Source organism: Dromiciops gliroides, chromosome 5 (assembly GCF_019393635.1).
Source record: "Dromiciops gliroides isolate mDroGli1 chromosome 5, mDroGli1.pri, whole genome shotgun sequence".
In the NCBI taxonomy this organism is placed as follows: Eukaryota; Metazoa; Chordata; class Mammalia; order Microbiotheria; family Microbiotheriidae; genus Dromiciops; species Dromiciops gliroides.
In genome coordinates, this window is record NC_057865.1 from 43,323,121 (window position 1) to 43,332,995 (window position 9,875).

At 39.9% G+C, this 9,875-nt stretch overlaps 1 long non-coding RNA gene across 1 annotated transcript; it reads left to right on the forward strand.

The window, feature by feature from the left end:
* Window positions 1-4,576: 4,576 nt before the first annotated feature.
* LOC122727609 lies at window positions 4,577-6,174 on the forward strand. The gene is made up of 3 exons (XR_006353163.1): window positions 4,577-5,047; window positions 5,889-5,999; window positions 6,118-6,174. It is a non-coding gene; the product is annotated as an uncharacterized LOC122727609 (long non-coding RNA).
* The last annotated feature ends 3,701 nt before the right edge of the window (window positions 6,175-9,875 follow it).

Consider the following 9,875-nt stretch of genomic DNA (forward strand, 5'->3'; position numbering starts at 1 on the left):
AAACAGCTTAGTCCAACATGGCTGAACTGTATCCAAGGGAAGATAAGATCACTGCGTTTGTTTGTTTGTTTTTTCACCTGGGGCGTGGATCTAGATACAGGAAGGAGAAAGCTCACAAATCAACCCAGAAACAATACCATCTAACATTTCTGTGATGCTTTAAGGTTAATAAAGTGCTTTCCTCATGGCAGCCCTGAGATGAGACACAGATTACTAGTCTCACCCTCCCCCATTTCACAGGTGAGGAAACTGAGCTTCTGGTGATTATTTTATAATATGGTTATATTGATTGATACGATTATCTGATTGATATTATTGATTTGATTCATATAGTATTGATATGATTATTTTTATAACTGTATTTCCATAGAATTGATTTTCTTTGTAATCCTATGTGTTTTATTTTATTGATTTAAAAGCATCATTCTTAGAAAGAGTCCATAAACTTTACTGGACTGCCAAACCAAGGGAGGGCTGGGTGAGTGGGGGAACATAAAACAAAAAAAGTAAACAATCCCTGCTCTACAGGAAACCAAGATGTAGAAATGACAAATCCCCTGGGCTCGTTCCCCAGAGTCTGTAGGCAGGGGGTGCATCAATAGAAATTGCTTTTATTTGGGCCACTGGTGGTTTTGCACCCCCAGAAGTCATGTCTGAGGTTCCTGGGCAACAGCTATCCTCAGGTTGGTTGTCCCCTCTATGCCTGAGAAAAAGAAGACAGAAGAGAGAGAAGGAGAGAAAGAGACAAGAAAGTAGAAAGAGAGAGAAAGAGAGAGAGAGAGAGAGAGAGAGAGAGAGAGAGAGAGAGAGAGAGAGAGAGAGAGAGAGAGAGAGAGAGAGAGAGAGAGAGAGAGAGAAAGCCAGCTCCAGCAGCCCTGTACCGCACCCAGCTGGCTGGCATCCCTTTCCCAGTGTGCAGCCTGCCCTTCCCCTACCCCCACCTCCCCTTTTCTTCCCTCCCTTCCCCCAGACTTTTCTGCATCTACCACAAAGGTCAGAAAAACAAATCAATGAAGAGAGGGACCCAATAATCCTTCAGACCTAACTCAGGGAAGTGGGGGGAAGGGGAGGAGGAGGGAGAGAGCTCAATAAAATGAAAGAGAATTTCAAAATTCCCCGAACAAGGCGCAGCAGGGGGTACGGATCAAATACGGACTGAAGCTTCAGACACACAGGGCTGGATGCTCTGAGTCAGGGAGACAGACGGGGCTTTGTGAGGGCTTCTTTCCAGCCCAGACATGAAATGCCCACCCTCCCCCAGCCTGCCTGCTCACCCCAACACCTACCTTCTGGGGAGGCCCACACTCTAGACAGAAAATGCTGAGAACGGATCTCAGAAGGGACACGGGGGCGAGGGAAGGGAAGCTTTGTCTCAGGGGGAGCTGGCAAAGAGAGAGCTTGAGAAAATCAACTCAGCTCGTCAGCCCAACTCTCTTCTGAAATAAGCAGATTTTGCAGGAGTCTGGCAGCCCACCCTCCTCTAGCCGTCAGAGCAACCCTGACCTTCCCCTCACCGTGGCCCTGAACTTGATGGGAATGGGGAGTAAGAAGGGGAAAGGCCCTTCACTTCGGCTTTTATCCACAATTTGTCCGCCCGTTCCTGAATGAACGGACGCCCACTTTGTTTTCTGTTCTTTGTGGCCACAAAAAAGTATTGCTATGAATATTTTGGTCTCCGTAGGGCCTTTCTGTCTCTGTATGCACAACAGTCGGAGCTTTGGGTCAAAGGATATGAACAGTTTAGCCATTTTTTTTCCTCACATGATTCCAAATTGTTTCCCAAAATGGTCGGATCAAGTCGCAGTAATAGGCACTATTGCAAGTAGATGCCGTTTGATTTTTTTTTTACCAGCATGCCTATTTTCCTGTAGTTCCTCCCAAATTGACTGATTTCCCCTATTTTTTTTTTTTGGTCATTCCCTTCCCTGAATTCTTCCCCCCACGCCCTAGTTTGCTGGCTTGGGGGTAAAATTTCAGTGTTGTTTTAAATTGTATTTCTTCTGTTATTAGTGATTTGGAGCAACCTTTCACATGCTTGTTAACAGTATGTCATTTTTTAATACCTGTTTGTTTATAAGTTTTAACTATTTATTAAGGATAATAGATAGTGTTAACATTCGTGTTCATGACTGCATCTGGTTGAAGCTAGGCTATTCATCACCGCTTCCCTTTTCAAATGCACACAAGCCGTCCCCTTTATTAATATGTTCTAGATTTTTTCCTAAGAGCCAAATTGGAGCTCACGATCCGTAGCAAGAGGCTGGCTGAATTAGACCCACCGGCCGTGGTTTGCAGACGCGTATAGTCTGTAGCCTCGGCCCTCTTCTCTTTTTCGAAAACGCTAACAGCGTTCAGCCTCTGACAATGCCATAGCAGCACCTTCCCGGTTCTCCGTTAAAAGATGCCTGATGTTGGCTCATACACGACATCCCTGGGCTATTTCAGTGCCCTGGGATCTACTCCATCAAGGCATGGCGACTTGAATTCATTCAGGACAGCTAGGAGCTCTCTTGCCATCTTCTCACCTATGTGGGGTTTCGACTCTCTCCATTAATCATTTTTGCTCTCTCCTTCCTAGCAGGAAGAGCATTTTCCTTGGCAGAGAAAAGACAAGAAATATAAAAATTAAGTGGCTCTCCCGTCTCTCCATCAGCTTTTATCCTCACTCTATCCAGTCTGAACAGCTGTCCTATCTCTTTGATCGTCTTTTTTCCCCCGATATAGCTAAAAACAAACGAACGTTCCTTTAGCTTTTGTTGCCTGGCTCACAGTAGGTGTTTCATAAATGCTTGTTGATGCATTGGCTCAGACTGAGCTTTGTCTTTTTTAGTTGTGTCCGGCTCTGTGACCCCATTTGGGGTTTTCTTGGCAATGCCATTGGAGTGGTTTTGCCATTTTCCTGTGCAGCTAATTTTACAGATGAGGAAACTGAGGTAAGCAGGGTAAAGTAACTTGCCCAGGGTAAATGTCTGAGGTCAGATTTGAACTCAGGTTTTCCTGATACCAGGGCCAGTGCTCTATGGCACCACTTAGCTGCCCCACAAGACTGAGCTTGTAGTGCAGTAGCACTTCTAGCCAGAATCCAGACTGGGGACTTAAGAAAAGTTTACTGATTGGCCGACTGATCAACAGTTTTCAAATTGCTACCTAAGTCACACTTCCACCATCTTGTACTAGTGAAGTTGATTTTTTAAAATGTAAGAGTAAGACCTCACATTTATCCCTATTAAAATTTATTTTATTAGAGGCAGATTGAAATTCTAGCCTTAATAAATAATAAGATTGATAAAAAAAAAACAAAAGAGAATTTCTGCATCCAAATAGAGGCTCTGTGCTTCAAAATAGTCATGCTGAGAAGCCCTGTACTTATTTCTCTAATAATAATAGCTAGCATTATGTAACACTCTGAAGTTTGCAAAGCACTTTATGTTATCTCCTTTGATCCTCACCACACTCCCGTGAGGTGGGTGTTATTATTACCCCCATTTTACAGAAGGGGAAACTGAGGAACAGAAGTTATATGACTTGTATCTGCTCATCTAGCTAGTTAATTGTCTGAGGGAGGATTTGAACTCAGGTATTCCTGGCTCCAACTTCAATATTCATGCCACTTTTCAAGTTAGTTTTAAAACAAACTTAACTTCTGTTTGGGAAAGACCTTAAGAACCTGAGGGATAGTCTTTCCATGTCCTCAATCTCAGCCTGTCTTCATCCACTGAAGATGGATTTTATTTTTGGAAAATAGCCAGAAGCTATCTGGTGCCAAGTCAGATGGATAAGGTACCTATGAAGCTGAGTAATGCTCCTTTTGATTTTTTTTTTAAATGAGGTGTGACTACTATGTAATAATAAGACTGTTTTTCTTCCATGGCTTCTAACCCAGTTCCAAAGGACATCCACAAAGAGGCATTCTAGGATTGCTTTAAGTAATGAATGACAGCATCACTAGAAGAAACAGACAGCCCCCAGTTCTTCAAGGTTCCAACTAGGGTAAACAATGCTTACCCTCGGCGTCAGCGGGGTATAGTGGAAAGAGCTCATCACGGAGTCAGAAGACCAGGGCTTGAAACCTTGCTCCGAATCTTACTGGATGGGTGGCTCTGGGCAAGTGACAACTCAGTTTCCTCGTCTAGAAAATGGAGATGGTAATAATGCTGGTTGTGAGGATGATTGATACTTTGTAAACATTGCCAGGCTGCATAAATATTATTAATGGTTATTTTAGATATTATATGACACCAGCTATGTTGGATGGAAATAATTTTCTTTATACACATGGTATAAAGCCAGAGAGAGGAGAGAGAGAAGGGAAAGGGAGAGGGAGAGGGAGGGAGGGAAGGAGAGAGAGAGAGCGAGAGGAAGAAAGAGAGAGAAAGAGGAAGAGAGAGAGAGAGAGAGAGAGAGAGAGAGAGAGAGAGAGAGAGAGAGAGAGAGAGAGAGAGAGAGAGAGAGAGAGGAGAGAGAGTGGTGGGGTGATCAGGTAACCCGTTGTTTTGCTGAATTGGGTACATAGAACTGGGCGAATACTTCGGCTACTTTCTGTGGGACCTGTGTTTTGACCCCTTCTATGGAAAGTTTCCCAGTCCAGCAAATCAGGGAATTCTTGTGATCACCCTGCTACATCCATATACATGTACGAACTCACGCACATGCATGCAGAGTAACAAATCTCATCTATCTAGAACTCAGCTATTTGGTAACCACACCTACCCAGAACATAGCACAGCGGTAGGAAATAAACCTGAAAGACTTTTGAACAGCCAAAATACTCCTCATAAAATTCACACGCTGAAGCTTAGGCATTTAGCTCATGGAAGAGCCCCTCAGATTCTCACAAAGAACCTGCTTGCTATTATTTTATGCATTACGCTAGCTAGCTTGTTTATCTGGTTTCCAAACCCAAAGCAGATTAGAAGCATCAAATTAGCCAGGTGGAGAAGGGCTGCAAGAGCGAGGCACATCGAGAGCTGGGAGAGGTGACTGCAGACAGCCTGACAGCCAAGGAGGAGACAGGAAAATGAGAGGAAACAGACACAGACATTCACAGGTATAGGTTTTCATTTCGGAATCATTTAAATTTTAAATTAAACATGAATTCAATAATTAAATTTAAATATTTAATTGTAAATAATTATTTAAATAATTAAAAAACAAACCTCAATCGGATAAACATTTATTACTTTGTGCAAATCACTGTGTTAAACACCCGGAACACAAAGACAAAACCAAAGCCATTCCAGCCTTCTAAGAGCTCGAATTCTATTGGGGGCAGTGGGTGGGTCCTGCAACCTCTACACAGATCATCAAGATAATTTGAGAAAGGAGAGAGAATTAAGGCAAGCATTCTTAACCAAGGGAGAGGGGAGGGCATCTATGGTTAGATTTCAGAGGATTTGTGAACTTGGAAGGGAAAAAAACCTGACATCTTTATTTCAATATAATTGTTTCATTTTTAATCCTATGTATTTTATCTTGTGCCTTTTAAAACATTATTTTGAGAAGGGGTCCATAGGTTTTACCAGACTGCCAAAGGGGCTCATGATACAAGAAAAGGTTAAGCACCTTGAACCTGAACCAAGTAGATTAGGGAAGGCATCCCAGAAGAAGTGGTCCCTGAACTGTGCCTTAAAGGGAGGGAATGATTCTGAGCGATTTCAAGCAAGAATAACTTTGAAATCCTTTGCTTGTAAGTCAATAAAATGGGAGCATTGCCTGTGGTGACAGAAATGTTGGCGCTGAATGATTATTAGCTTCGGGAAGCTGTCTGTTCATTCCCATTATGTTTGTCTTCTTTCCATGCCTACTGAGTAAGTTGTGATATCAAAATCCTGATTCCTCTATAAATTTCTTTTAACATTTATGACATTTCCCACTATTCCTCTCAATAGAATCCTTCCTCATAACAAAGAAATCCCGCTAAACTGAACAAACCTACACACTGAGTCCAACACTTCTCTGCCAAGAGGGGAAAGGAATGTCTTATTTTTGGTCCTCTAGGGGTGAGATTGCTCATTACATTGCATGTTAAGTCGTTTTTCAGTCGTTTCTGAGTCTCTGGGACCCCATTTGGCGTTTTCTTGGCAAAGATACTGAGTGATTCGCCGTTTCCTTCTCCAGATTATTTTATAGATGAGGAAAATGAGGCAAACAGGGTGAAGTGACTTGCCCCGGGTCACACAGCTATCAAGTATCTGAGGCTGGATTTGAACTTGTGAAGATGAACCTTCCTGATTCCAGTGCTCTATGTACTATGGTACCACCTAGCTGCCCTCATTAACATAATAAATAAATGACTTTTGGCTAACTGAATTCTGACTCTTTGACTGTCATTATTTCACATTATTTTGGCTGTTCTGTACATTGGGCTCTTGGTTCAGCTCACTTTGCTTTCTATCAGTTCGTATAACTCTACCAATGTTTTTCTTCCTTTCTCTTTGTTTCTCATGACACAATAGTAGCCATAAGAGTATATAAATATAAACATATCAATAACAAAACCAACAAAATATGATTATCTCAATAGATGCAGAAAAAGCTTTTGACAAAATATAACACCAATTCCTATTAAAAACAATAGACACAAGGGCAGCTAGGTGGCACAGTGGATAAAGCACAGGCCCTGGATTCAAGAGGACCTGAGTTCAAATAAGGCCTCAGACACCTGACACTTACTAGCTGTGTGACCTTGGGCAAGTCACTTAACCCTTACTGCCCAGCAGAAAAAAACAAAACAAAACCAAAAAACCAAAACACTAGGGAGCATAGGGATAAATGGAGATCTCCTTAAAATGATAAGTAGTGTTTCTCTAAAATGAGCAGCAAGCAATATCTGTAATGGGGATAAGCTAAAAGCCTTCCCAGTCAGATCAAGGGATCCCAGTAAGATCAGTAAGGATGCCCACTATCACCAGAATTATTCAATATTGTATTAGAAATGCTATAGCAATAAGACAAGAAAAAGAAATTGAAGGAATTAAAATAGGCAATGAGAAGACAAAGCTATCACTCTTTGCAGATGATATGATGGTATGTTTGGAGAATCCTAGAGAATCAACTTAAAAAACAGATGAAATAATTAACAACTTTAGTGAAGTCTCAGGATATAAAATAAACCCACATAAATCATCAGCATTTCTAATATATTACCAAAGTCCAACAGCAAGAGATAGAAAGAGAAATTCCATTTAAATCCATGCAACTAACTATAGACAACTTAAATATTTGGGAGTCTACCTGTCAAGATAAACCCATGAACTATATGAACACAATTACAAAACCCTTTTCATACTAATAAAGTCATATCTGAGCAATTAGAAAAATATCAATTGCTCATGGGTAGAGCAAACCAATATAGTGAATATATATATATAATATATATAGTAAAAATGACAATTCTACCTACTTTATTCAGTGCCATACCAATCAAACTACCAAAAATTATTTTTTACAGCTAGAAAAAATAATTAAATTTATCTGGAAGAACAAAAGGTCAAGAATGTCAAGGGAATTAATGAAAAAAGAATGTGAAGGAAGCTAGTCCAGGCATGGCAGATCTCAAACTATAGTATAAGGCAGTAATCATCAAAACAATCTGCTACTGGCTGAGAAACAGAATGGTGGATCAGTGGAATAGATTAGGTACACAATGCACAGTAGTAAATGACTATAGTAATCTAGTGTTTAATAAACACAAAGACACAAGTTTTGGGGACAAAAACTCACTATCTGACAAAAACTGGAAAACAATATAGCAGAAACTAGGTATAGATCAACATCTCACATTGTATGCCAAGATAAGGTCCAAATGGGTACATGATTTAGACATAATGGGTGATTCAATAAATAAATTATGGTGACATGGAATAGTTTACCTGTTAGATCTATGGATAAGGCAAAAATTTATTACCAAACAAAAGATAGAGAGTATTACGAGATGTAAAATGGATAATTTTGAGTATACTAAATTTAAAAGGTTTTGCACAAACAAAACCAATGCAACCAAGAGTAGAAGGAAAACAGAAAGCTGGGAAAATTATTTTTACAGCAAGTGTCTCTGGTAAAGGCCTCATTTCTTAGAAATATAGAGATGTGAGTCAAATTTATAAGAATACAAGTCATTCTCCAATTGATAAATGGTCAAAGGATAAGAACAGGTGATTTTCAGACAAATAAATAAAAACTCTCAAAAGCAATATGAAAAAAATGCCCTAAATCACTATTGATTAGATAAATGCAAATTAATAACAACTCTGAGGTACCACCTCATACCTATCAGATTTGCTAATATGACAGAAGAGGAAAATGATACATGTTGGAGGGTATGTGGGAAACCTGGGACCCTAATGCATTGTTGGTGGAGTTGTAAAGTGATCCATCCATGCTGTAGAACAAACTGGAACTATGGCCAAAGGGTTATAAAACTGTGCATAGCCTTTGATTCAGCAATAATACTGTTAAGTCTATATATACCAAAGAGATTTTAAAAAGGAAAAAGACCTATATTTACAAAAATATTTATAGCAGCTCTTTTTGTGGTAGCAAAGCATTGGAAATTGAGGGAATGCCTATCAATTGGGGAATGGGTGAAAAAGTTGTGGTTTATGATTGTGATGGAATACTATTGTGTTATAAGAAATGATGGACAGAATGGTTTTAGAAAAAACAGGGAAGACTTAGTAAGAAGAATCAGGAGAACATTGTACACAGTAATAGCAATATTGTATGATGGAGAACTGTGAATGACTTAGTTATTAATACAATGATTCAAAACATTTCCAAAAGACTCATGATGAAGCATACTATCCAATTCCAGAGAAAGAACTGATGGAGCCTGTTTAAAACTTTTTTTATTTTTAATTTTTCTGGTCTGTGTTTTCTTTCACATCACGACTAATATGGAAATATGTCATGTATGACTGCACATGTAAACCTATATCAGATTGCTTACTGTCTCAGGGAGGGGGAAGGGATGGAACTCAAAATTTTAAAAATGAATGTTAAAATGTGTTTTTACATATAAGCAGAAAAAATAAAATATTTTTTGTTGCAGGGCAATGAGGGTTAAGTGATTTGCTGAGGATCACACAGTAAGTGTCAAGTGTCTAAGGCTGGATTTGAACTCAGGTCCTCCTGATTCCAGGGCTGGTGCTTTATTTACTGTACCACCTAGCTGCTCCAAAATAAACTATTTTTAAAAAGAGTATATGAATGCAAATTTATTAAACCACAATTTGTCCAAGTATTCTTCGATCAATGGGAACCTACTTTGTTGCCCAGTTGTTGTTTTTTGCTACCACAAAGTATTGCTATGAATGCTATATTACATATAAAGTCTTTCTTTCTGGCACTGACCTTCTTGGGAGGGAGTGGAGGAAGCCAGACACATAACTAGGGTAGGGCAACTGGGGCTTTGCCTTGAGTTGCCACATTTAGAGAGAGCTGATAGCCCTTGAAGTCTACAGCAACACAGAAAAAAGCTTGTCATTGAGCTAAGAGAAAGTTATCAGATGGTAGGATGTATTCAGTTCCTTCCTACCAACCCCTAAGATCCCCTGAGCCTTGTCATCTACCTTGCAGTGGCCTCTCCATCTACCCTGCAGCCAATTTTTTTTAGATAAATGTTGTCTCCAAGTGCGTAAGCTCTTTTAGAGCATAGACTATCTTGATTTTTTCTATTTCTGTCCCTAATACTTAGCATAGTATCTGGACTATATAAATACTTTTCTTTCTTTCATTCATACATTCATTCACCATGCCATGATCCCCAGGTCCATTAAGTGAGTGGGGCATTTCATGCTCTGTATGCTAGGCAGTTTTGGGAGTCGCTCGCTCCCCCTACAAGAAGCCTTAATCAATAGCTCTGGGTCAAAGGGTAT